Genomic DNA, 26,254 nt, shown 5'->3' with positions numbered 1-26,254 from the left:
TACGTTCATGTACCACAAATTTGTACCACAAGATGGTGCAGTTAGTCAACGTAACCTTCATTTGATTTGTTTTGGTCTAGTACAATTCACCAATAAAAGAAACCAAAGGCTAAAGAGCAGCACTCATCTGAAAACACTGAGTGGTAAAACACTGAACCCGGTGGTGAAAGTATTTGGTAAATTCTGCAGGAGATAATTATAAAAAGTACCTTACAATGCAGCTCTGTCTTGTAGATTTTTCTCTCACATGAAAATTCTGACTACAAAATCTAAATTTCATGATATTTGTTGGATGATATCTCTTTTCTGTAGGTGCTGTTTCAAGGAGTTTCAAATGCCTGATTATTGAAATGTATGGGAAAAAACAAGATTGTCCATGAAATGTACTTCAGTAGTTCTCATCTGTTCTTACAATTTTCTGAAATCCAATTAAGCAACTATTTATCCTGATTTCAAATGTGTTTTTTTCCCCCCAAATGTACCACAACAGTTAATCTTATTGCAATGTGAATTTGTGTTACTGCCATATTTCTGGGGCATCCATTTCCAATCCTGTTAGGGGGATGTGAGGGATTATTTTGTGTAATTTTGAAACCACACTCACAAACTACTGCCAGAGGCAAGTATTATGCAGTGCAAACTTTAACAGGGATTCTTCATTCTTTCGTTTGGTAGCAATAGGGGTAGCAGTAAACGCTGATATTGTATGTTTAAAAAAACCAAAACAAAAAAACAGGTGCTATGTATAATGATCTGTAATGTGTGTTAGACTTCATCTTCTATCCTGCTTAGTGTCTCTCTGATTCCCCAGCCTGGCTGCTACATATGATAAATCTCTTCAGGAGCAATAGAATAAACTTTCTTTTTGTTAATTAAGATTTAGTGCTGATATTAGCATTTGTTGGACGGTGTTTGAAAGCAGCTGTGTGGCAAGTCTTATGCAATAAAGATTAAAGTTAAAGAGGTACTAAAATAACTACTGCATGACCTGTTAAATCCAACCTGTATTCACATTCCTTCAAGCAGATCCTCCTTTTCACCTGTATTTACACAGACATGAATTGAACTCCAGTCTATATAGTAAAGAGCAAATAATGAGTTGACTTGTTTGCTCTGTACTGACAGAAAAACTATGAGGGAATCAGGGAATTGTGATGCTTGAATTTCAGAGAGAGACATAAAAGAAGTCATAAAGTTAATTCTTTAAGACAAGATGGTGAATGATTAAAGCTAGATAAACAGTACTTTTCAGTGCAGGGAGGTTTGATAGGGAGTTTGGCCAAGTAAGAGCACAGAATCACATCTGTTGGCTACCTGAGGAGACATGGTAAAGTTTCTGCTCTCATTATTGCCACAAGGTTGCATTCAGGAATGATCATTTTCCAAATTATTATTGAAAACAGCAAACAGCAGCTTGTTTGTACATGCATTAGCATAGATAGATAGATTTGCAGGAAATTATATAATGTAAATAAGATAAATTATGTGATTCATGTATCTTATACTATCTTATAATAATAATATCTGATAATCTTTCGTGGTGCTCTCAAACCTTCAATTAAATCTCTAACACATGAAAAGTCCAGTGATGGGTACTCACTTGAGATCCTCCAGCTTCTCATTTGGCATTAGATAGCCACTAACCTTTTCTTCACCACTAAAGAGTTGAGATATTCCAACAAATGTAATTCCCCAACAATCAGAAAAAAAGAAAATAACTCTGCAACAAAAATTTGTCAGATTAATGAACAACAATGGACAACTTTAGAGTGCTTATGATTGTCCAGTCATCCATTTTATACAGCTTATCCATGCCTGTGACGCTATTTAATTCTACATTTTATGGTAATTTAAATTACCTCTTGCAACCTACCTGCAGTACCTTTGTAGCCAGTCCTTTGGTGAGCCAGGATATTGACTGAACTTCTAAACACTGGTTATCAGCCCTAATGCCAGGATTTAAGCCACTGGGCCTTATAGTAGCAATTCTGCTTAGTGTTAGCATTATGTTAGAGCAATATCCATCTGGGAAGGGGTTCCTGTGGGGTTGGTGTTCTGGTCCCTTTTAACTCAATGGTTTACTGGCATGTGCAACATTAAAATGTTAAACAAACACAGAGCAGGAACACCTTAATCAGAGAGCAGGAAGGGGCAAGTAATGCGATACAAATGGAATCCAAACTAGTGCCTTGATGAGAGGGTCCTGTGATTTCAATGGCCATACCCTACTACTGTAGTCTAGACCAAAATGTCATTATAACACTTCACCAGATGGAGTCTTTGTGGTGAATGGAGAAAGATGTATCTGACAGTTCTGTGAAAACTCTGTTCTATGCTAAATGTATCTGACACTGCATTTATGAAAAGCTTTCTTGTGGTTTTGATAAAACATCATAAAACGCATTGGCCAAGCTAAGCCTTAGCATGGGTCATGCTAAGGGAAAGTGGAGTGGTGGAGAGACAGCTGTGCTGATTAGGGAAATCATGTAGTGATGCGGGAGCTATTCTGTGGAAGGTACATCACTTATCTGGATATCAGAGTGTTCAGATCACTGAAACAGAAACACTGGACTGGCTGAAGGCTGTGATCGGGGAGACACGTAGCTGTCATCTTGCTAACTGCTACGTGTTTACATGAAGGCACATTGTTTAAGCTTTGTGTAGGCTGTATACTGTAGTGTCACACAATAAATAAAATAATGTAAAAAAAAATAAGAGGCTGTACATTAAAGGAAAACTTAAAACATAAGGAAAAAATACGATAACAGGATGTGCAAATTTTGGGGAAAAAGAACAAATTTGCAGAATAAAATAATTTGAAAAAATGTACAGACTGATGTAGTGACAACCGACAACAGCACAAGTTGAATCTGAGCTCATGTTCCAACTAATAAAGCCACCCGTTACAGCACAAAGCAACCGAATTTTGTCATTAACTCTGGCTCTAACTTTGGGTAACCGGAAGTATAAAACCGTACTGCGGAAGTAGCAGTCTGTCATGGCAGCCTACGTATGCTCTTCTGGAAACCCGTGGATAACGTCACGCTTTTCCAAGGCTGGCTGATGGACCAAAAACAACACTAGCAAGAGTAACCCACAGAAGCTACTTTCCCACTGCCGAGGAGCCGGTTCGCGTGCCAGTGCTCGTGCTGTTCCCAATGAACCGGCAAAACGCTTAAGAATGGGCCCGCTTTTCCACCGCGTTTCTGTGAACTGATCCTTTACGTATGAGTTTGGGCGGGTCCTTGTCTGGACATGGAAGCCGACGAGCGCAAACGTGGGAGAGCACGCTCCACTTTCTTGTGCTGCAAACACACAGACAGCGATTAGAGGAAGACAAGTACGCACTTTGTGTCCTTTTATCTGTGATATGAACTGATACAAAGCAGCAATTTCAGACTTAGAGCCCAACCTAATTCACAGCTGAAAATCGGTTCGCTTTTCTCATGTAAGACATATGTAATATGGCAGAAAACGTGATGTTGAGATGGCAGAGTCACGCCCTTCTGCCTTTCGTCACGCGTTCTTGGTTCGAGACCAGCTAGTTTGCGGGGCCGGAATTGAACCCGTTTTTCAGCCGAGCACCCAGTGCTTCCGTGGTGGAAAACCCGCCTAATGGTTCAAATAAAGGCACAGGCTCCGGAACCCTGTTGGTGGGAAAGAGGCTAGACTGGTTGTATCACGTGTTTTTGATACTGCCCCCATCTGACAAGACACTCTCTGCAGGTACACAGCCAATCTGTGATTGCCACAGACTCCCTTTGTGCTATGCAGGCACAAGTGTAAAACAAGCATTAATCATTCACACTGTGCTGCAATCCAACCTAATGGAGTTAACAGGCAAATAGCAAAAGGTGACAGTAGCCAAGTCAAGCAAAAAGGGAAACTGTACAGAGTGATGAACATATTCTGTCACACAAATTCATGGATATGCAAATATATGCATTTATTAATGTAGTCATCGCTCAAAAGCACAGAACATTAAGAGTTATTATAGTCACAGTGAGCAAACCAATTTGTGTGAAAGGCAATAAAGTCAGAAAGATTTGTATAAAACCACTGGTACATCACACTCTTCTGAATGAGAGCACAAGCAGGTTTGAGGTTGAGTTTTCACCTGTTGGTTCACTTAACACAAAGACCTCATTGCGACCAGCTGGATTCCTCGTCTAGTCCTAGGTGAGATTATGCACACATATAAAAAGACAGTCATCAGCTTTAACAATAACAAATGGTAAACGGACTAGTTCTTATATAGCTCTTTTCTGCTCTAGCTGAGCACTCAGTGTTTTATACAACACGTTTGTATTGACCTACACACACAGACATTAGTGATGGGTCGGTCGCGAACGATCCGGCTCTTTGAAGTGAACGACGGGAGCCGGCTCCTGGTAGTGAGCCTTTTCGTTCGTTTCCTTTTTTTTTTTTTTTTTTTTTTTTGTGGAAGGCGCACGTGATTGGTTAAAATGAATGGTAGCATATGATCGTCTATACTGAGCGGGAGGGGAGGGTCCACGGACACACTGCGCAGTGAGTAAACAAACACCAGAGAGGGAGGGGCTCTTGCAAAATGCGCTCAGAGATAGGAAAGAGCCAGAGGAAGTTGCGCGTTAGAGGCTACACAGGGAACGGTGAGGAAAATGAGTGATGGAAAGTGTAGCAAAGACTGGACACATTTTAACCTTATACCTCCAAACATGTGGAACGAGACACAGCGTACTTCAAAAGTGCCAGCGTTTGCGGACTTCCAGTCACAAATACCATAATACCACTACATGACTGTGAAGTATAATTTCTGAGCATTTGAATTTTTTTGATAGCACAAATGGTCACGGAGTTAAGGTGAAAAGCCATCTGATCAAGTTCCTTCGACCAGCTGACTCTGGTGAGTCTTAATCAACTGTCTGCAGCTAGTAAGGTCAGGAAACCTGCGATTCAGCAGTGATCGCCTGGCGTTAAAGGATTATTCTGATAGACAGAGTGTAGACTGCAAATTTAAAATTTGATATCAAGCAGGCTGCACAAACAACCTAGATAGGTATACTGTATATGAATTGTTTATCCCTCAGTGTAATTAGAAGAACAAAACAGGGCAGGTCATCAGGCAGGAGAAACAGGATCAACTCTTCAAAGGCCCTTGTTTTTTCTGATTTCCAATCTTTTGTTTTATAATTTGTATTTGGAGCACTCTATTATATGTTGAGTAAATAAAGAAATGTTTGATATAGGCCTAATGTATGTTTTTACATCAGTAATTCATTTTACACCTTTTTTAAAAAAAATTAAAATCTAAGGAGCCATTTGGGAGCCGAAAGAGCCGGCTCTTCTTTGGGAGCCGAGCCTAAAGAGCCGGCTCTCTGAAAAGGGCTGGAATTCCCATCACTAACAGAGATACATACAAGCGCTGTTTTCTATTTCAAAGTGCTTTCAATCTAACATCCACACACATTCATACTCGGTTGCATATGGTTGCATTGGAGAGCAACTTAGGGTTCAGTATCTTGCCCAAGGAAACTTTGGTGTGCAGACGGGAGCAGCCAGGAATTGAAGATGACCTGCTCTACCTCCTGAGCCACAATCACCCCAGATGAATGAAGTTACATGCAGAAAAACATGCACAATTTGTCTCAAGATAGATTTTATTTTTCAATGTACAAAGACATAGACCCACAAAGACAGGATGAATATTGTTGACAGCAAAATACCTTTATGAATCTGGTACTTTTATTGCATTGTATGTACTATATCTTATGTAGTAATAGAACAAGTTACACAAGTTACACTGAACAAGTTAAACTGCACATAAAACGTTTTTAAGTAGAAATACTGCAGGCTGGATTCTCATTGCCTCTGTAAGGATCAAAGCCAATACTGCCATCTTCTGGAGAAAGCCTGCACAAAACATTTTGGTAAAACAACATTAACACAGTTTAGAGATACTGAGTATATGATGTGTCATTTTTTAAAACAGAATTTGAGGGATTTTTTAGATTACTGTAGTGCTAACATACTGAATATTTAGGTATGGAGAGTGGTGGAAATAAAATACAAAAATGTCTTTAAGGCTATTTTTGTGTAATTTTGATTCAGTGATAAAGACTATTTAAAAAACATGTTTCCATAACTGAAATGAAAAGTAAATTTTGGAAAGAAAAATTTAAGAACTGAAAAAAGAAGTTATTCTGATTAAAAGACATTACTAATTAAAAGCACCTTGAGGCCACAGTTTGTTGTGATTTGGCACTTTATAAATATAATTGAACTGAATTAAGTTCAACAGAGAGGGGAGAACTTTGAATGTTTTCCTGTTTCATACATTATAAGTTTAACGCATTTTTCTTCCCTCCCTAACCCTTCCTGATCTATCCTGCTTTGCTGCGTCCCTGCCTTGGAGCCTCTATTCACACATCATCCAAACTGGAAATTAAAATTATGGATCTGGTCAGCTTATTGATTGATCAAATTTTGACCATGAGGAGATTCAAGAAAGGACAACCCTCTTTTCTGTTGTCCAATTGACATACCAAGCTGGCTACGTTATGGATTCCTGTGGAGGATGGAAAATGACGTGCCTGGCTGTACTGTCAATTGAGGACGCGGCAAATATATCTGGCTTATTGATACCAGGATTTCTCCTGGACGTGGGGAAACTTGTCTTATCATGAAATTCAGGAAGTCTGGGCAGCCATTCAGGCCTTGGTAAAGCTGCCTGTGATGGAAATGCAGAACAGTAAAAGCTCAGACTCAGTATATCTGGAGCTGAATCAGAAGGGATTAGCTCTTGGATAAGTGGCTGTTTCTGCACAAGGAACAAACCAAGAAAATTCAGATGATGGGATTTTTCGCCATTGAGAGGTGGCAGAAAGACTATAAGGCTGTGAGCAAATTCCCGGCCATTGCAACGTGTGTCTCTGTCCAGAGTGTGCCATTTGGAGTTGTGTACACATCTCAAACTGTGCTGCACTCTCTCAACAAATGTTTATAATCTCTAGCTAGGCAGACACTTTGGTTCTCATTTGTCCAGCTTTACAAATGAGTGACTTGGGCCTTGCTTTGGCAAAATCTCATATCCCCATGTTGATGTTGTTTCTAGATCATCACAATTATTGGTGGTCCGCGTGCAACGTTACAAGTCATCGATCACATTGCTGTGACGTCACACCTTTGCCAAGATGCCAGATCAGCTTCCAGAGTATGGACAAATTAGCTGACCTCACCCAGCTACGTGGTGCCAAACTTAGGAGGCCCTTCAGCAAATGTGGCATCCTTCAAGTCCGGCAAGAGGCACAATCTTGTCCACCCATGAAGGACAACAAAGCCCAGGCATAAACATTGCAGTGTACTTTGAAGAAGTCAACGACCTACTTCCCAAATGCGTCTTTGCTTTCATTTTCGCAGTTTACTGTGATCTCTGTTATGAAGATCTTGCAATGTTAAAGACCATACAAGGTGCTGTATTAGAGAATGGGCTAAAGAAACTGCAAAGTAACAAGCTTTTGCACTCTAGCCATGCAGATACCACATTTACAAAGCAGGGTGGCAGGAATTATTATCCAGTATTGCGCATCTCCTATGTGACAGAGGTCTTGAGCCGCTGACAAAGTTGCATTTGTCATGCGGTGGTCGCATTCCTCTTGCTAACACCTAAAGACAGGAATACGGTTGTTGTGGCCGAGCGGTCAAGGCGATGGACTAGAAATCCATTGGGGTCTCCCCGCGCAGGTTCGAATCCTGCCGACAACGGCGACATCTTTTAGCAGAAGAAGCCATTGCACAGAGATCACGTAGGAGGATGTCAGAGGGAATAGTCTGACTTTCTCTCATGAGAACAGAAAGGACGAAAGCAATGGACACAGCTACGTGGTGCAGAACTTAGGAGGACCTTCAGCAAACGTGGCATCCTTCTAGCCCCGTAAGAGGCAGAATCTTGTCCTCCCTTGAAGAACAACAAAGCCCAGTGGTAAGCATTGCAATGTACTTTGAGGAAGTCAAAGACCTCCACACTGGGCAACAAAACAGCTTCTTTGCAAATGAAGTGTACAACAACACAGAGCCAAGGTCTTGGTCGCCTCTCAGTCAGCCTCACTCTTGCCCTCAACGGCCCTTAATCTGAGGACAGCAATGTACACATTTTGGTGCGAGAAGTCCAATGGTTTGAAAGAGGACTGAAGGAAGTCACCTCCCGAGATCAGTCCCAAGACAGACTAACACCTATTGGCATCTTGCTTGGTGACCTCAAGAACTCATGTGAGCACTGTGACTGTCAAGGTGCTAACGACCGCGCAAGAGGTTAAATGCCACACCTGAATACAGAAAAGCTTTTCAGATGAGATGAAATGTACCGTTGCATTTCGGCCTAGAACTCAGATATGACGATGTCACTCTTCTCAGGCATTGACTTTTTGAAGAAGTTCAACCCAGACGAGCGTCAAATCAATACACCAACCTTGCTAATATGTCGGAGAGGTTCTATCAGCAGGAAAGTGCTCAGCTCCAAGGCGATGGTGGTATAGTGGTGAGCATAGCTGCCTTCCAAGCAGTTGACCTGGGTTCGATTCCCGGCCATCGCAACGCTTGTCTCCGTCCAGAGTGTGCCATTTGGAGTTGTGTACACATCTCAAACTGTGCTGCACTCTCTCAACAAAGGTTTATAATCTCTAGCTAGGCAGACACTTTGGTTCTCATTTGTCCAGCTTTACAAATGAGTGACTTGGGCCTTGCTTTGGCAAAATCTCATATCCCCATGTTGATGTTGTTTCTAGATCATCACAATTATTGGTGGTCCGCGTGCAACGTTACAAGTCATCGATCACATTGCTGTGACGTCACACCTTTGCCAAGATGCCAGATCAGCTTCCAGAGTATGGACAAATTAGCTGACCTCACCCAGCTACGTGGTGCCAAACTTAGGAGGCCCTTCAGCAAATGTGGCATCCTTCAAGTCCGGCAAGAGGCACAATCTTGTCCACCCATGAAGGACAACAAAGCCCAGGCATAAACATTGCAGTGTACTTTGAAGAAGTCAACGACCTACTTCCCAAATGCGTCTTTGCTTTCATTTTCGCAGTTTACTGTGATCTCTGTTATGAAGATCTTGCAATGTTAAAGACCATACAAGGTGCTGTATTAGAGAATGGGCTAAAGAAACTGCAAAGCAACAAGCTTTTGCACTCTAGCCATGCAGATACCACATTTACAAAGCAGGGTGGCAGGAATTATTATCCAGTATTGCGCATCTCCTATGTGACAGAGGTCTTGAGCCACTGACAAAGTTGCATTTGTCATGCGGTGGTCGCATTCCACTTGCTAACACCTAAAGTCAGGAATGCGGTTGTTGTGGCCGAGCGGTCAAGGCGATGGACTAGAAATCCATTGGGGTCTCCCCGCGCAGGTTCGAATCCTGCCGACAACGGCGACATCTTTTAGCAGAAGAAGCCATTGCACAGAGATCACCTAGGAGGATGTCAGAGGGAATAGTCTGACTTTCTCACATGAGAACAGAAAGGACGAAAGCAATGGACACAGCTACGTGGTGCAGAACTTAGGAGGACCTTCAGCAAACGTGGCATCCTTCTAGCCCCGTAAGAGGCAGAATCTTGTCCTCCCTTGAAGAACAACAAAGCCCAGTGGTAAGCATTGCAATGTACTTTGAGGAAGTCAAAGACCTCCACACTGGGCAACAAAACAGCTTCTTTGCAAATGAAGTGTACAACAACACAGAGCCAAGGTCTTGGTCGCCTCTCAGTCAGCCTCACTCTTGCCCTCAACGGCCCTTGATCTGAGGACAGCAATGTACACATTTTGGTGCGAGAAGTCCAATGGTTTGAAAGAGGACTGAAGGAAGTCACCTCCCGAGATCAGTCCCAAGACAGACTAACACCTATTGGCATCTTGCTTGGTGACCTCAAGAACTCATGTGAGCACTGTGACTGTCAAGGTGCTAACGACCGCGCAAGAGGTTAAATGCCACACCTGAATACAGAAAAGCTTTTCAGATGAGATGAAATGTACCGTTGCATTTCGGCCTAGAACTCAGATATGAAGATGTCACTCTTCTCAGGCATTGACTTTTTGAAGAAGTTCAACCCAGACGAGCGTCAAATCAATACACCAACCTTGCTAATATGTCGGAGAGGTTCTATCAGCAGGAAAGCGCTCAGCTCCAAGGCGATGGTGGTATAGTGGTGAGCATAGCTGCCTTCCAAGCAGTTGACCTGGGTTCGATTCCCGGCCATCGCAACGCTTGTCTCCGTCCAGAGTGTGCCATTTGGAGTTGTGTACACATCTCAAACTGTGCTGCACTCTCTCAACAAATGTTTATAATCTCTAGCTAGGCAGACACTTTGGTTCTCATTTGTCCAGCTTTACAAATGAGTGACTTGGGCCTTGCTTTGGCAAAATCTCATATCCCCATGTTGATGTTGTTTCTAGATCATCACAATTATTGGTGGTCCGCGTGCAACGTTACAAGTCATCGATCACATTGCTGTGACGTCACACCTTTGCCAAGATGCCAGATCAGCTTCCAGAGTATGGACAAATTAGCTGACCTCACCCAGCTACGTGGTGCCAAACTTAGGAGGCCCTTCAGCAAATGTGGCATCCTTCAAGTCCGGCAAGAGGCACAATCTTGTCCACCCATGAAGGACAACAAAGCCCAGGCATAAACATTGCAGTGTACTTTGAAGAAGTCAACGACCTACTTCCCAAATGCGTATTTGCTTTCATTTTCGCACTTTACTGTGATCTCTGTTATGAAGATCTTGCAATGTTAAAGACCATACAAGGTGCTGTATTAGAGAATGGGCTAAAGAAACTGCAAAGCAACAAGCTTTTGCACTCTAGCCATGCAGATACCACATTTACAAAGCAGGGTGGCAGGAATTATTATCCAGTATTGCGCATCTCCTATGTGACAGAGGTCTTGAGCCACTGACAAAGTTGCATTTGTCATGCGGTGGTCGCATTCCTCTTGCTAACACCTAAAGACAGGAATACGGTTGTTGTGGCCGAGCGGTCAAGGCGATGGACTAGAAATCCATTGGGGTCTCCCCGCGCAGGTTCGAATCCTGCCGACAACGGCGACATCTTTTAGCAGAAGAAGCCATTGCACAGAGATCACGTAGGAGGATGTCAGAGGGAATAGTCTGACTTTCTCACATGAGAACAGAAAGGACGAAAGCAATGGACACAGCTACGTGGTGCAGAACTTAGGAGGACCTTCAGCAAACGTGGCATCCTTCTAGCCCCGTAAGAGGCAGAATCTTGTCCTCCCTTGAAGAACAACAAAGCCCAGTGGTAAGCATTGCAATGTACTTTGAGGAAGTCAAAGACCTCCACACTGGGCAACAAAACAGCTTCTTTGCAAATGAAGCGTACAACAACACAGAGCCAAGGTCTTGGTCGCCTCTCAGTCAGCCTCACTCTTGCCCTCAACGGCCCTTGATCTGAGGACAGCAATGTACACATTTTGGTGCGAGAAGTCCAATGGTTTGAAAGAGGACTGTAGGAAGTCACCTCCCGAGATCAGTCCCAAGACAGACTAACACCTATTGGCATCTTGCTTGGTGACCTCAAGAACTTATGTGAGCACTGTGACTGTCAAGGTGCTAACGACCGCGCAAGAGGTTAAATGCCACACCTGAATACAGAAAAGCTTTTCAGATGAGATGAAATGTACCGTTGCATTTCGGCCTAGAACTCAGATATGAAGATGTCACTCTTCTCAGGCATTGACTTTTTGAAGAAGTTCAACCCAGACGAGCGTCAAATCAATACACCAACCTTGCTAATATGTCGGAGAGGTTCTATCAGCAGGAAAGCGCTCAGCTCCAAGGCGATGGTGGTATAGTGGTGAGCATAGCTGCCTTCCAAGCAGTTGACCCGGGTTCGATTCCCGGCCATCGCAACGCTTGTCTCCGTCCAGAGTGTGCCATTTGGAGTTGTGTACACATCTCAAACTGTGCTGCACTCTCTCAACAAATGTTTATAATCTCTAGCTAGGCAGACACTTTGGTTCTCATTTGTCCAGCTTTACAAATGAGTGACTTGGGCCTTGCTTTGGCAAAATCTCATATCCCCATGTTGATGTTGTTTCTAGATCATCACAATTATTGGTGGTCCGCGTGCAACGTTACAAGTCATCGATCACATTGCTGTGACGTCACACCTTTGCCAAGATGCCAGCTCAGCTTCCAGAGTATGGACAAATTAGCTGACCTCACCCAGCTACGTGGTGCCAAACTTAGGAGGCCCTTCAGCAAATGTGGCATCCTTCAAGTCCGGCAAGAGGCACAATCTTGTCCACCCATGAAGGACAACAAAGCCCAGGCATAAACATTGCAGTGTACTTTGAAGAAGTCAACGCCCTACTTCCCAAATGCGTCTTTGCTTTCATTTTCGCAGTTTACTGTGATCTCTGTTATGAAGATCTTGCAATGTTAAAGACCATACAAGGTGCTGTATTAGAGAATGGGCTAAAGAAACTGCAAAGCAACAAGCTTTTGCACTCTAGCCATGCAGATACCACATTTACAAAGCAGGGTGGCAGGAATTATTATCCAGTATTGCGCATCTCCTATGTGACAGAGGTCTTGAGCCACTGACAAAGTTGCATTTGTCATGCGGTGGTCGCATTCCTCTTGCTAACACCTAAAGACAGGAATAGCGGTTGTTGTGGCCGAGCGGTCAAGGCGATGGACTAGAAATCCATTGGGGTCTCCCCGCGCAGGTTCGAATCCTGCCGACAACGGCGACATCTTTTAGCAGAAGAAGCCATTGCACAGAGATCACGTAGGAGGATGTCAGAGGGAATAGTCTGACTTTCTCACATGAGAACAGAAAGGACGAAAGCAATGGACACAGCTACGTGGTGCAGAACTTAGGAGGACCTTCAGCAAACGTGGCATCCTTCTAGCCCCGTAAGAGGCAGAATCTTGTCCTCCCTTGAAGAACAACAAAGCCCAGTGGTAAGCATTGCAATGTACTTTGAGGAAGTCAAAGACCTCCACACTGGGCAACAAAACAGCTTCTTTGCAAATGAAGTGTACAACAACACAGAGCCAAGGTCTTGGTCGCCTCTCAGTCAGCCTCACTCTTGCCCTCAACGGCCCTTGATCTGAGGACAGCAATGTACACACTTTGGTGCGAGAAGTCCAATGGTTTGAAAGCGGACTGTAGGAAGTCACCTCCCGAGATCAGTCCCAAGACAGACTAACACCTATTGGCATCTTGCTTGGTGACCTCAAGAACTTATGTGAGCACTGTGACTGTCAAGGTGCTAACGACCGCGCAAGAGGTTAAATGCCACACCTGAATACAGAAAAGCTTTTCAGATGAGATGAAATGTACCGTTGCATTTCGGCCTAGAACTCAGATATGACGATGTCACTCTTCTCAGGCATTGACTTTTTGAAGAAGTTCAACCCAGACGAGCGTCAAATCAATACACCAACCTTGCTAATATGTCGGAGAGGTTCTATCAGCAGGAAAGCGCTCAGCTCCAAGGCGATGGTGGTATAGTGGTGAGCATAGCTGCCTTCCAAGCAGTTGACCTGGGTTCGATTCCCGGCCATCGCAACGCTTGTCTCCGTCCAGAGTGTGCCATTTGGAGTTGTGTACACATCTCAAACTGTGCTGCACTCTCTCAACAAATGTTTATAATCTCTAGCTAGGCAGACACTTTGGTTCTCATTTGTCCAGCTTTACAAATGAGTGACTTGGGCCTTGCTTTGGCAAAATCTCATATCCCCATGTTGATGTTGTTTCTAGATCATCACAATTATTGGTGGTCCGCGTGCAACGTTACAAGTCATCGATCACATTGCTGTGACGTCACACCTTTGCCAAGATGCCAGATCAGCTTCCAGAGTATGGACAAATTAGCTGACCTCACCCAGCTACGTGGTGCCAAACTTAGGAGGCCCTTCAGCAAATGTGGCATCCTTCAAGTCCGGCAAGAGGCACAATCTTGTCCACCCATGAAGGACAACAAAGCCCAGGCATAAACATTGCAGTGTACTTTGAAGAAGTCAACGACCTACTTCCCAAATGCGTCTTTGCTTTCATTTTCGCAGCTTTACTGTGATCTCTGTTATGAAGATCTTGCAATGTTAAAGACCATACAAGGTGCTGTATTAGAGAATGGGCTAAAGAAACTGCAAAGCAACAAGCTTTTGCACTCTAGCCATGCAGATACCACATTTACAAAGCAGGGTGGCAGGAATTATTATCCAGTATTGCGCATCTCCTATGTGACAGAGGTCTTGAGCCACTGACAAAGTTGCATTTGTCATGCGGTGGTCGCATTCCACTTGCTAACACCTAAAGTACAGGAATGCGGTTGTTGTGGCCGAGCGGTCAAGGCGATGGACTAGAAATCCATTGGGGTCTCCCCGCGCAGGTTCGAATCCTGCCGACAACGGCGACATCTTTTAGCAGAAGAAGCCATTGCACAGAGATCACGTAGGAGGATGTCAGAGGGAATAGTCTGACTTTCTCACATGAGAACAGAAAGGACGAAAGCAATGGACACAGCTACGTGGTGCAGAACTTAGGAGGACCTTCAGCAAACGTGGCATCCTTCTAGCCCCGTAAGAGGCAGAATCCTGTCCTCCCTTGAAGAACAACAAAGCCCAGTGGTAAGCATTGCAATGTACTTTGAGGAAGTCAAAGACCTCCACACTGGGCAACAAAACAGCTTCTTTGCAAATGAAGCGTACAACAACACAGAGCCAAGGTCTTGGTCGCCTCTCAGTCAGCCTCACTCTTGCCCTCAACGGCCCTTGATCTGAGGACAGCAATGTACACATTTTGGTGCGAGAAGTCCAATGGTTTGAAAGAGGACTGTAAGGAAGTCACCTCCCGAGATCAGTCCCAAGACAGACTAACACCTATTGGCATCTTGCTTGGTGACCTCAAGAACTCATGTGAGCACTGTGACTGTCAAGGTGCTAACGACCGCGCAAGAGGTTAAATGCCACACCTGAATACAGAAAAGCTTTTCAGATGAGATGAAATGTACCGTTGCATTTCGGCCTAGAACTCAGATATGACGATGTCACTCTTCTCAGGCATTGACTTTTTGAAGAAGTTCAACCCAGACGAGCGTCAAATCAATACACCAACCTTGCTAATATGTCGGAGAGGTTCTATCAGCAGGAAAGCGCTCAGCTCCAAGGCGATGGTGGTATAGTGGTGAGCATAGCTGCCTTCCAAGCAGTTGACCCGGGTTCGATTCCCGGCCATCGCAACGCTTGTCTCCGTCCAGAGTGTGCCATTTGGAGTTGTGTACACATCTCAAACTGTGCTGCACTCTCTCAACAAATGTTTATAATCTCTAGCTAGGCAGACACTTTGGTTCTCATTTGTCCAGCTTTACAAATGAGTGACTTGGGCCTTGCTTTGGCAAAATCTCATATCCCCATGTTGATGTTGTTTCTAGATCATCACAATTATTGGTGGTCCGCGTGCAACGTTACAAGTCATCGATCACATTGCTGTGACGTCACACCTTTGCCAAGATGCCAGATCAGCTTCCAGAGTATGGACAAATTAGCTGACCTCACCCAGCTACGTGGTGCCAAACTTAGGAGGCCCTTCAGCAAATGTGGCATCCTTCAAGTCCGGCAAGAGGCACAATCTTGTCCACCCATGAAGGACAACAAAGCCCAGGCATAAACATTGCAGTGTACTTTGAAGAAGTCAACGACCTACTTCCCAAATGCGTCTTTGCTTTCATTTTCGCAGTTTACTGTGATCTCTGTTATGAAGATCTTGCAATGTTAAAGACCATACAAGGTGCTGTATTAGAGAATGGGCTAAAGAAACTGCAAAGCAACAAGCTTTTGCACTCTAGCCATGCAGATACCACATTTACAAAGCAGGGTGGCAGGAATTATTATCCAGTATTGCGCATCTCCTATGTGACAGAGGTCTTGAGCCACTGACAAAGTTGCATTTGTCATGCGGTGGTCGCATTCCATCTTGCTAACACCTAAAGACAGGAATGCGGTTGTTGTGGCCGAGCGGTCAAGGCGATGGACTAGAAATCCATTGGGGTCTCCCCGCGCAGGTTCGAATCCTGCCGACAACGGCGACATCTTTTAGCAGAAGAAGCCATTGCACAGAGATCACCTAGGAGGATGTCAGAGGGAATAGTCTGACTTTCTCACATGAGAACAGAAAGGACGAAAGCAATGGACACAGCTACGTGGTGCAGAACTTAGGAGGACCTTCAGCAAACGTGGCATCCTTCTAGCCCCGTAAGAGGCAGAATCTTGTCCTCCCTTGAAGAACAACAAAGCCCAGTGGTAAGCATTGCAATGTACTTTGAGGAAGTCAAAGACCTCCACACTGGGCAACAAAACAGCTTCTTTGCAAATGAAGTGTACAACAACACAGAGCCAAGGTCTTGGCCGCCTCTCAGTCAGCCTCACTCTTGCCCTCAACGGCCCTTAATCTGAGGACAGCAATGTACACATTTTGGTGCGAGAAGTCCAATGGTTTGAAAGAGGACTGAAGGAAGTCACCTCCCGAGATCAGTCCCAAGACAGACTAACACCTATTGGCATCTTGCTTGGTGACCTCAAGAACTCATGTGAGCACTGTGACTGTCAAGGTGCTAACGACCGCGCAAGAGGTTAAATGCCACACCTGAATACAGAAAAGCTTTTCAGATGAGATGAAATGTACCGTTGCATTTCGGCCTAGAACTCAGATATGACGATGTCACTCTTCTCAGGCATTGACTTTTTGAAGAAGTTCAACCCAGACGAGCGTCAAATCAATACACCAACCTTGCTAATATGTCGGAGAGGTTCTATCAGCAGGAAAGTGCTCAGCTCCAAGGCGATGGTGGTATAGTGGTGAGCATAGCTGCCTTCCAAGCAGTTGACCCGGGTTCGATTCCCGGCCATCGCAACGCTTGTCTCCGTCCAGAGTGTGCCATTTGGAGTTGTGTACACATCTCAAACTGTGCTGCACTCTCTCAACAAATGTTTATAATCTCTAGCTAGGCAGACACTTTGGTTCTCATTTGTCCAGCTTTACAAATGAGTGACTTGGGCCTTGCTTTGGCAAAATCTCATATCCCCATGTTGATGTTGTTTCTAGATCATCACAATTATTGGTGGTCCGCGTGCAACGTTACAAGTCATCGATCACATTGCTGTGACGTCACACCTTTGCCAAGATGCCAGATCAGCTTCCAGAGTATGGACAAATTAGCTGACCTCACCCAGCTACGTGGTGCCAAACTTAGGAGGCCCTTCAGCAAATGTGGCATCCTTCAAGTCCGGCAAGAGGCACAATCTTGTCCACCCATGAAGGACAACAAAGCCCAGGCATAAACATTGCAGTGTACTTTGAAGAAGTCAACGACCTACTTCCCAAATGCGTCTTTGCTTTCATTTTCGCAGTTTACTGTGATCTCTGTTATGAAGATCTTGCAATGTTAAAGACCATACAAGGTGCTGTATTAGAGAATGGGCTAAAGAAACTGCAAAGCAACAAGCTTTTGCACTCTAGCCATGCAGATACCACATTTACAAAGCAGGGTGGCAGGAATTATTATCCAGTATTGCGCATCTCCTATGTGACAGAGGTCTTGAGCCACTGACAAAGTTGCATTTGTCATGCGGTGGTCGCATTCCACTTGCTAACACCTAAAGACAGGAATGCGGTTGTTGTGGCCGAGCGGTCAAGGCGATGGACTAGAAATCCATTGGGGTCTCCCCGCGCAGGTTCGAATCCTGCCGACAACGGCGACATCTTTTAGCAGAAGAAGCCATTGCACAGAGATCACGTAGGAGGATGTCAGAGGGAATAGTCTGACTTTCTCACATGAGAACAGAAAGGACGAAAGCAATGGACACAGCTACGTGGTGCAGAACTTAGGAGGACCTTCAGCAAACGTGGCATCCTTCTAGCCCCGTAAGAGGCAGAATCTTGTCCTCCCTTGAAGAACAACAAAGCCCAGTGGTAAGCATTGCAATGTACTTTGAGGTAGTCAAAGACCTCCACACTGGGCAACAAAACAGCTTCTTAGCAAATGAAGCGTACAACAACACAGAGCCAAGGTCTTGGTCGCCTCTCAGTCAGCCTCACTCTTGCCCTCAACGGCCCTTGATCTGAGGACAGCAATGTACACATTTTGGTGCGAGAAGTCCAATGGTTTGAAAGAGGACTGTAAGGAAGTCACCTCCCGAGATCAGTCCCAAGACAGACTAACACCTATTGGCATCTTGCTTGGTGACCTCAAGAACTCATGTGAGCACTGTGACTGTCAAGGTGCTAACGACCGCGCAAGAGGTTAAATGCCACACCTGAATACAGAAAAGCTTTTCAGATGAGATGAAATGTACCGTTGCATTTCGGCCTAGAACTCAGATATGACGATGTCACTCTTCTCAGGCATTGACTTTTTGAAGAAGTTCAACCCAGACGAGCGTCAAATCAAAACACCAACCTTGCTAATATGTCGGAGAGGTTCTATCAGCAGGAAAGCGCTCAGCTCCAAGGCGATGGTGGTATAGTGGTGAGCATAGCTGCCTTCCAAGCAGTTGACCCGGGTTCGATTCCCGGCCATCGCAACGCTTGTCTCCGTCCAGAGTGTGCCATTTGGAGTTGTGTACACATCTCAAACTGTGCTGCACTCTCTCAACAAATGTTTATAATCTCTAGCTAGGCAGACACTTTGGTTCTCATTTGTCCAGCTTTACAAATGAGTGACTTGGGCCTTGCTTTGGCAAAATCTCATATCCCCATGTTGATGTTGTTTCTAGATCATCACAATTATTGGTGGTCCGCGTGCAACGTTACAAGTCATCGATCACATTGCTGTGACGTCACACCTTTGCCAAGATGCCAGATCAGCTTCCAGAGTATGGACAAATTAGCTGACCTCACCCAGCTACGTGGTGCCAAACTTAGGAGGCCCTTCAGCAAATGTGGCATCCTTCAAGTCCGGCAAGAGGCACAATCTTGTCCACCCATGAAGGACAACAAAGCCCAGGCATAAACATTGCAGTGTACTTTGAAGAAGTCAACGACCTACTTCCCAAATGCGTCTTTGCTTTCATTTTCGCAGTTTACTGTGATCTCTGTTATGAAGATCTTGCAATGTTAAAGACCATACAAGGTGCTGTATTAGAGAATGGGCTAAAGAAACTGCAAAGCAACAAGCTTTTGCACTCTAGCCATGCAGATACCACATTTACAAAGCAGGGTGGCAGGAATTATTATCCAGTATTGCGCATCTCCTATGTGACAGAGGTCTTGAGCCACTGACAAAGTTGCATTTGTCATGCGGTGGGCGCATTCCTCTTGCTAACATCTAAAGACAGGAATGCGGTTGTTGTGGCCGAGCGGTCAAGGCGATGGACTAGAAATCCATTGGGGTCTCCCCGCGCAGGTTCGAATCCTGCCGACAACGGCGACATCTTTTAGCAGAAGAAGCCATTGCACAGAGATCACGTAGGAGGATGTCAGAGGGAATAGTCTGACTTTCTCACATGAGAACAGAAAGGACGAAAGCAATGGACACAGCTACGTGGTGCAGAACTTAGGAGGACCTTCAGCAAACGTGGCATCCTTCTAGCCCCGTAAGAGGCAGAATCTTGTCCTCCCTTGAAGAACAACAAAGCCCAGTGGTAAGCATTGCAATGTACTTTGAGGAAGTCAAAGACCTCCACACTGGGCAACAAAACAGCTTCTTTGCAAATGAAGTGTACAACAACACAGAGCCAAGGTCTTGGTCGCCTCTCAGTCAGCCTCACTCTTGCCCTCAACGGCCCTTAATCTGAGGACAGCAATGTACACATTTTGGTGCGAGAAGTCCAATGGTTTGAAAGAGGACTGAAGGAAGTCACCTCCCGAGATCAGTCCCAAGACAGACTAACACCTATTGGCATCTTGCTTGGTGACCTCAAGAACTCATGTGAGCACTGTGACTGGCAAGGTGCTAACGACCGCGCAAGAGGTTAAATGCCACACCTGAATACAGAAAAGCTTTTCAGATGAGATGAAATGTACCGTTGCATTTCGGCCTAGAACTCAGATATGACGATGTCACTCTTCTCAGGCATTGACTTTTTGAAGAAGTTCAACCCAGACGAGCGTCAAATCAATACACCAACCTTGCTAATATGTCGGAGAGGTTCTATCAGCAGGAAAGCGCTCAGCTCCAAGGCGATGGTGGTATAGTGGTGAGCATAGCTGCCTTCCAAGCAGTTGACCCGGGTTCGATTCCCGGCCATCGCAACGCTTGTCTCCGTCCAGAGTGTGCCATTTGGAGTTGTGTACACATCTCAAACTGTGCTGCACTCTCTCAACAAATGTTTATAATCTCTAGCTAGGCAGACACTTTGGTTCTCATTTGTCCAGCTTTACAAATGAGTGACTTGGGCCTTGCTTTGGCAAAATCTCATATCCCCATGTTGATGTTGTTTCTAGATCATCACAATTATTGGTGGTCCGCGTGCAACGTTACAAGTCATCGATCACATTGCTGTGACGTCACACCTTTGCCAAGATGCCAGATCAGCTTCCAGAGTATGGACAAATTAGCTGACCTCACCCAGCTACGTGGTGCCAAACTTAGGAGGCCCTTCAGCAAATGTGGCATCCTTCAAGTCCGGCAAGAGGCACAATCTTGTCCACCCATGAAGGACAACAAAGCCCAGGCATAAACATTGCAGTGTACTTTGAAGAAGTCAACGACCTACTTCCCAAATGCGTCTTTGCTTTCATTTTCGCAGCTTTACTGTGATCTCTGTTATGAAGATCTTGCAATGTTAAAGACCATACAAGGTGCTGTATTAGAGAATGGGCTAAAGAAACTGCAAAGCAACAAGCTTTTGCACTCTAGCCATGCAGATACCACATTTACAAAGCAGGGTGGCAGGAATTATTATCCAGTATTGCGCATCTCCTATGTGACAGAGGTCTTGAGCCACTGACAAAGTTGCATTTGTCATGCGGTGGTCGCATTCCTCTTGCTAACACCTAAAGACAGGAATGCGGTTGTTGTGGCCGAGCGGTCAAGGCGATGGACTAGAAATCCATTGGGGTCTCCCCGCGCAGGTTCGAATCCTGCCGACAACGGCGACATCTTTTAGCAGAAGAAGCCATTGCACAGAGATCACCTAGGAGGATGTCAGAGGGAATAGTCTGACTTTCTCACATGAGAACAGAAAGGACGAAAGCAATGGACACAGCTACGTGGTGCAGAACTTAGGAGGACCTTCAGCAAACGTGGCATCCTTCTAGCCCCGTAAGAGGCAGAATCTTGTCCTCCCTTGAAGAACAACAAAGCCCAGTGGTAAGCATTGCAATGTACTTTGAGGAAGTCAAAGACCTCCACACTGGGCAACAAAACAGCTTCTTTGCAAATGAAGTGTACAACAACACAGAGCCAAGGTCTTGGCCGCCTCTCAGTCAGCCTCACTCTTGCCCTCAACGGCCCTTAATCTGAGGACAGCAATGTACACATTTTGGTGCGAGAAGTCCAATGGTTTGAAAGAGGACTGAAGGAAGTCACCTCCCGAGATCAGTCCCAAGACAGACTAACACCTATTGGCATCTTGCTTGGTGACCTCAAGAACTCATGTGAGCACTGTGACTGTCAAGGTGCTAACGACCGCGCAAGAGGTTAAATGCCACACCTGAATACAGAAAAGCTTTTCAGATGAGATGAAATGTACCGTTGCATTTCGGCCTAGAACTCAGATATGACGATGTCACTCTTCTCAGGCATTGACTTTTTGAAGAAGTTCAACCCAGACGAGCGTCAAATCAATACACCAACCTTGCTAATATGTCGGAGAGGTTCTATCAGCAGGAAAGCGCTCAGCTCCAAGGCGATGGTGGTATAGTGGTGAGCATAGCTGCCTTCCAAGCAGTTGACCCGGGTTCGATTCCCGGCCATCGCAACGCTTGTCTCCGTCCAGAGTGTGCCATTTGGAGTTGTGTACACATCTCAAACTGTGCTGCACTCTCTCAACAAATGTTTATAATCTCTAGCTAGGCAGACACTTTGGTTCTCATTTGTCCAGCTTTACAAATGAGTGACTTGGGCCTTGCTTTGGCAAAATCTCATATCCCCATGTTGATGTTGTTTCTAGATCATCACAATTATTGGTGGTCCGCGTGCAACGTTACAAGTCATCGATCACATTGCTGTGACGTCACACCTTTGCCAAGATGCCAGATCAGCTTCCAGAGTATGGACAAATTAGCTGACCTCACCCAGCTACGTGGTGCCAAACTTAGGAGGCCCTTCAGCAAATGTGGCATCCTTCAAGTCCGGCAAGAGGCACAATCTTGTCCACCCATGAAGGACAACAAAGCCCAGGCATAAACATTGCAGTGTACTTTGAAGAAGTCAACGACCTACTTCCCAAATGCGTCTTTGCTTTCATTTTCGCAGTTTACTGTGATCTCTGTTATGAAGATCTTGCAATGTTAAAGACCATACAAGGTGCTGTATTAGAGAATGGGCTAAAGAAACTGCAAAGCAACAAGCTTTTGCACTCTAGCCATGCAGATACCACATTTACAAAGCAGGGTGGCAGGAATTATTATCCAGTATTGCGCATCTCCTATGTGACAGAGGTCTTGAGCCACTGACAAAGTTGCATTTGTCATGCGGTGGTCGCATTCCACTTGCTAACACCTAAAGACAGGAATGCGGTTGTTGTGGCCGAGCGGTCAAGGCGATGGACTAGAAATCCATTGGGGTCTCCCCGCGCAGGTTCGAATCCTGCCGACAACGGCGACATCTTTTAGCAGAAGAAGCCATTGCACAGAGATCACCGAGGAGGATGTCAGAGGGAATAGTCTGACTTTCTCACATGAGAACAGAAAGGACGAAAGCAATGGACACAGCTACGTGGTGCAGAACTTAGGAGGACCTTCAGCAAACGTGGCATCCTTCTAGCCCCGTAAGAGGCAGAATCTTGTCCTCCCTTGAAGAACAACAAAGCCCAGTGGTAAGCATTGCAATGTACTTTGAGGAAGTCAAAGACCTCCACACTGGGCAACAAAACAGCTTCTTTGCAAATGAAGTGTACAACAACACAGAGCCAAGGTCTTGGCCGCCTCTCAGTCAGCCTCACTCTTGCCCTCAACGGCCCTTAATCTGAGGACAGCAATGTACACATTTTGGTGCGAGAAGTCCAATGGTTTGAAAGAGGACTGAAGGAAGTCACCTCCCGAGATCAGTCCCAAGACAGACTAACACCTATTGGCATCTTGCTTGGTGACCTCAAGAACTCATGTGAGCACTGTGACTGTCAAGGTGCTAACGACCGCGCAAGAGGTTAAATGCCACACCTGAATACAGAAAAGCTTTTCAGATGAGATGAAATGTACCGTTGCATTTCGGCCTAGAACTCAGATATGACGATGTCACTCTTCTCAGGCATTGACTTTTTGAAGAAGTTCAACCCAGACGAGCGTCAAATCAATACACCAACCTTGCTAATATGTCGGAGAGGTTCTATCAGCAGGAAAGTGCTCAGCTCCAAGGCGATGGTGGTATAGTGGTGAGCATAGCTGCCTTCCAAGCAGTTGACCCGGGTTCGATTCCCGGCCATCGCAACGCTTGTCTCCGTCCAGAGTGTGCCATTTGGAGTTGTGTACACATCTCAAACTGTGCTGCACTCTCTCAACAAATGTTTATAATCTCTAGCTAGGCAGACACTTTGGTTCTCATTTGTCCAGCTTTACAAATGAGTGACTTGGGCCTTGCTTTGGCAAAATCTCATATCCCCATGTTGATGTTGTGTCTAGATCATCACAATTATTGGTGGTCCGCGTGCAACGTTACAAGTCATCGATCACATTGCTGTGACGTCACACCTTTGCCAAGATGCCAGATCAGCTTCCAGAGTATGGACAAATTAGCTGACCTCACCCAGCTACGTGGTGCCAAACTTAGGAGGCCCTTCAGCAAATGTGGCATCCTTCAAGTCCGGCAAGAGGCACAATCTTGTCCACCCATGAAGGACAACAAAGCCCAGGCATAAACATTGCAGTGTACTTTGAAGAAGTCAACGACCTACTTCCCAAATGCGTCTTTGCTTTCATTTTCGCAGTTTACTGTGATCTCTGTTATGAAGATCTTGCAATGTTAAAGACCATACAAGGTCCTGTATTAGAGAATGGGCTAAAGAAACTGCAAAGCAACAAGCTTTTGCACTCTAGCCATGCAGATACCACATTTACAAAGCAGGGTGGCAGGAATTATTATCCAGTATTGCGCATCTCCTATGTGACAGAGGTCTTGAGCCACTGACAAAGTTGCATTTGTCATGCGGTGGTCGCATTCCTCTTGCTAACACCTAAAGACAAGGATGAGGTTGTTGTGGCCAAGCGGTCAAGGCGGTGGACCGGAAATCCATTGGGGTCTCCCCGCGCAGGTTCGAATCCTGCCGACAACGGCGACATCTTTTAGCAGAAGAAGCCATTGCACAGAGATCACGTAGGAGGATGTCAGAGGGAATAGTCTGACTTTCTCACATGAGAACAGAAAGGACGAAAGCAATGGACACAGCTACGTGGTGCAGAACTTAGGAGGACCTTCAGCAAACGTGGCATCCTTCTAGCCCCGTAAGAGGCAGAATCTTGTCCTCCCTTGAAGAACAACAAAGCCCAGTGGTAAGCATTGCAATGTACTTTGAGGAAGTCAAAGACCTCCACACTGGGCAACAAAACAGCTTCTTTGCAAATGAAGTGTACAACAACACAGAGCCAAGGTCTTGGTCGCCTCTCAGTCAGCCTCACTCTTGCCCTCAACGGCCCTTGATCTGAGGACAGCAATGTACACACTTTGGTGCGAGAAGTCCAATGGTTTGAAAGAGGACTGAAGGAAGTCACCTCCCGAGATCAGTCCCAAGACAGACTAACACCTATTGGCATCTTGCTTGGTGACCTCAAGAACTCATGTGAGCACTGTGACTGTCAAGGTGCTAACGACCGCGCAAGAGGTTAAATGCCACACCTGAATACAGAAAAGCTTTTCAGATGAGATGAAATGTACCGTTGCATTTCGGCCTAGAACTCAGATATGACGATGTCACTCTTCTCAGGCATTGACTTTTTGAAGAAGTTCAACCCAGACGAGCGTCAAATCAATACACCAACCTTGCTAATATGTCGGAGAGGTTCTATCAGCAGGAAAGCGCTCAGCTCCAAGGCGATGGTGGTATAGTGGTGAGCATAGCTGCCTTCCAAGCAGTTGACCCGGGTTCGATTCCCGGCCATCGCAACGCTTGTCTCCGTCCAGAGTGTGCCATTTGGAGTTGTGTACACATCTCAAACTGTGCTGCACTCTCTCAACAAATGTTTATAATCTCTAGCTAGGCAGACACTTTGGTTCTCATTTGTCCAGCTTTACAAATGAGTGACTTGGGCCTTGCTTTGGCAAAATCTCATATCCCCATGTTGATGTTGTTTCTAGATCATCACAATTATTGGTGGTCCGCGTGCAACGTTACAAGTCATCGATCACATTGCTGTGACGTCACACCTTTGCCAAGATGCCAGATCAGCTTCCAGAGTATGGACAAATTAGCTGACCTCACCCAGCTACGTGATGCCAAACTTAGGAGGCCCTTCAGCAAATGTGGCATCCTTCAAGTCCGGCAAGAGGCACAATCTTGTCCACCCATGAAGGACAACAAAGCCCAGGCATAAACATTGCAGTGTACTTTGAAGAAGTCAACGACCTACTTCCCAAATGCGTCTTTGCTTTCATTTTCGCAGTTTACTGTGATCTCTGTTATGAAGATCTTGCAATGTTAAAGACCATACAAGGTGCTGTATTAGAGAATGGGCTAAAGAAACTGCAAAGCAACAAGCTTTTGCACTCTAGCCATGCAGATACCACATTTACAAAGCAGGGTGGCAGGAATTATTATCCAGTATTGCGCATCTCCTATGTGACAGAGGTCTTGAGCCGCTGACAAAGTTGCATTTGTCATGCGGTGGTCGCATTCCATCTTGCTAACACCTAAAGACAGGAATGCGGTTGTTGTGGCCGAGCGGTCAAGGCGATGGACTAGAAATCCATTGGGGTCTCCCCGCGCAGGTTCGAATCCTGCCGACAACGGCGACATCTTTTAGCAGAAGAAGCCATTGCACAGAGATCACGTAGGAGGATGTCAGAGGGAATAGTCTGACTTTCTCACATGAGAACAGAAAGGACGAAAGCAATGGACACAGCTACGTGGTGCAGAACTTAGGAGGACCTTCA

General features: G+C 45.3%; 23 non-coding genes across 23 annotated transcripts; all 23 read left to right on the top strand.

Moving 5' to 3' along the window:
• Positions 1 to 7,661: 7,661 nt before the first annotated feature.
• trnas-aga (transfer RNA serine (anticodon AGA)) lies at positions 7,662 to 7,743 on the top strand. The gene has a single exon. It is a non-coding gene; the product is annotated as a tRNA-Ser (tRNA).
• Positions 7,744 to 8,498: 755 nt separating this feature from the next.
• Positions 8,499 to 8,570, top strand: trnag-ucc (transfer RNA glycine (anticodon UCC)). Its single transcript has one exon. It is a non-coding gene; the product is annotated as a tRNA-Gly (tRNA).
• Positions 8,571 to 9,330: 760 nt separating this feature from the next.
• Positions 9,331 to 9,412, top strand: trnas-aga (transfer RNA serine (anticodon AGA)). The gene has a single exon. It is a non-coding gene; the product is annotated as a tRNA-Ser (tRNA).
• A 755-nt stretch (positions 9,413 to 10,167) lies between these two features.
• trnag-ucc (transfer RNA glycine (anticodon UCC)) lies at positions 10,168 to 10,239 on the top strand. Its single transcript has one exon. It is a non-coding gene; the product is annotated as a tRNA-Gly (tRNA).
• A 760-nt stretch (positions 10,240 to 10,999) lies between these two features.
• trnas-aga (transfer RNA serine (anticodon AGA)) lies at positions 11,000 to 11,081 on the top strand. The gene has a single exon. It is a non-coding gene; the product is annotated as a tRNA-Ser (tRNA).
• A 755-nt stretch (positions 11,082 to 11,836) lies between these two features.
• trnag-ucc (transfer RNA glycine (anticodon UCC)) lies at positions 11,837 to 11,908 on the top strand. The gene has a single exon. It is a non-coding gene; the product is annotated as a tRNA-Gly (tRNA).
• A 761-nt stretch (positions 11,909 to 12,669) lies between these two features.
• trnas-aga (transfer RNA serine (anticodon AGA)) lies at positions 12,670 to 12,751 on the top strand. Its single transcript has one exon. It is a non-coding gene; the product is annotated as a tRNA-Ser (tRNA).
• A 755-nt stretch (positions 12,752 to 13,506) lies between these two features.
• Positions 13,507 to 13,578, top strand: trnag-ucc (transfer RNA glycine (anticodon UCC)). Its single transcript has one exon. It is a non-coding gene; the product is annotated as a tRNA-Gly (tRNA).
• Positions 13,579 to 14,340: 762 nt separating this feature from the next.
• trnas-aga (transfer RNA serine (anticodon AGA)) lies at positions 14,341 to 14,422 on the top strand. Its single transcript has one exon. It is a non-coding gene; the product is annotated as a tRNA-Ser (tRNA).
• A 756-nt stretch (positions 14,423 to 15,178) lies between these two features.
• On the top strand, positions 15,179 to 15,250 carry trnag-ucc (transfer RNA glycine (anticodon UCC)). Its single transcript has one exon. It is a non-coding gene; the product is annotated as a tRNA-Gly (tRNA).
• Positions 15,251 to 16,011: 761 nt separating this feature from the next.
• Positions 16,012 to 16,093, top strand: trnas-aga (transfer RNA serine (anticodon AGA)). The gene has a single exon. It is a non-coding gene; the product is annotated as a tRNA-Ser (tRNA).
• A 755-nt stretch (positions 16,094 to 16,848) lies between these two features.
• trnag-ucc (transfer RNA glycine (anticodon UCC)) lies at positions 16,849 to 16,920 on the top strand. The gene has a single exon. It is a non-coding gene; the product is annotated as a tRNA-Gly (tRNA).
• A 760-nt stretch (positions 16,921 to 17,680) lies between these two features.
• trnas-aga (transfer RNA serine (anticodon AGA)) lies at positions 17,681 to 17,762 on the top strand. Its single transcript has one exon. It is a non-coding gene; the product is annotated as a tRNA-Ser (tRNA).
• Positions 17,763 to 18,518: 756 nt separating this feature from the next.
• On the top strand, positions 18,519 to 18,590 carry trnag-ucc (transfer RNA glycine (anticodon UCC)). Its single transcript has one exon. It is a non-coding gene; the product is annotated as a tRNA-Gly (tRNA).
• A 760-nt stretch (positions 18,591 to 19,350) lies between these two features.
• On the top strand, positions 19,351 to 19,432 carry trnas-aga (transfer RNA serine (anticodon AGA)). The gene has a single exon. It is a non-coding gene; the product is annotated as a tRNA-Ser (tRNA).
• Positions 19,433 to 20,187: 755 nt separating this feature from the next.
• On the top strand, positions 20,188 to 20,259 carry trnag-ucc (transfer RNA glycine (anticodon UCC)). The gene has a single exon. It is a non-coding gene; the product is annotated as a tRNA-Gly (tRNA).
• Positions 20,260 to 21,020: 761 nt separating this feature from the next.
• Positions 21,021 to 21,102, top strand: trnas-aga (transfer RNA serine (anticodon AGA)). The gene has a single exon. It is a non-coding gene; the product is annotated as a tRNA-Ser (tRNA).
• A 755-nt stretch (positions 21,103 to 21,857) lies between these two features.
• On the top strand, positions 21,858 to 21,929 carry trnag-ucc (transfer RNA glycine (anticodon UCC)). Its single transcript has one exon. It is a non-coding gene; the product is annotated as a tRNA-Gly (tRNA).
• A 760-nt stretch (positions 21,930 to 22,689) lies between these two features.
• Positions 22,690 to 22,771, top strand: trnas-aga (transfer RNA serine (anticodon AGA)). The gene has a single exon. It is a non-coding gene; the product is annotated as a tRNA-Ser (tRNA).
• Positions 22,772 to 23,526: 755 nt separating this feature from the next.
• On the top strand, positions 23,527 to 23,598 carry trnag-ucc (transfer RNA glycine (anticodon UCC)). Its single transcript has one exon. It is a non-coding gene; the product is annotated as a tRNA-Gly (tRNA).
• Positions 23,599 to 24,358: 760 nt separating this feature from the next.
• On the top strand, positions 24,359 to 24,440 carry trnas-gga (transfer RNA serine (anticodon GGA)). Its single transcript has one exon. It is a non-coding gene; the product is annotated as a tRNA-Ser (tRNA).
• Positions 24,441 to 25,195: 755 nt separating this feature from the next.
• Positions 25,196 to 25,267, top strand: trnag-ucc (transfer RNA glycine (anticodon UCC)). Its single transcript has one exon. It is a non-coding gene; the product is annotated as a tRNA-Gly (tRNA).
• A 761-nt stretch (positions 25,268 to 26,028) lies between these two features.
• trnas-aga (transfer RNA serine (anticodon AGA)) lies at positions 26,029 to 26,110 on the top strand. The gene has a single exon. It is a non-coding gene; the product is annotated as a tRNA-Ser (tRNA).
• The last annotated feature ends 144 nt before the right edge of the window (positions 26,111 to 26,254 follow it).

The sequence above is a fragment of the Archocentrus centrarchus genome, chromosome 20 (genome assembly GCF_007364275.1).
Source record: "Archocentrus centrarchus isolate MPI-CPG fArcCen1 chromosome 20, fArcCen1, whole genome shotgun sequence".
NCBI classification, from domain to species: Eukaryota; Metazoa; Chordata; class Actinopteri; order Cichliformes; family Cichlidae; genus Archocentrus; species Archocentrus centrarchus.
This window is presented reverse-complemented; position numbering and strand designations above follow the sequence as displayed.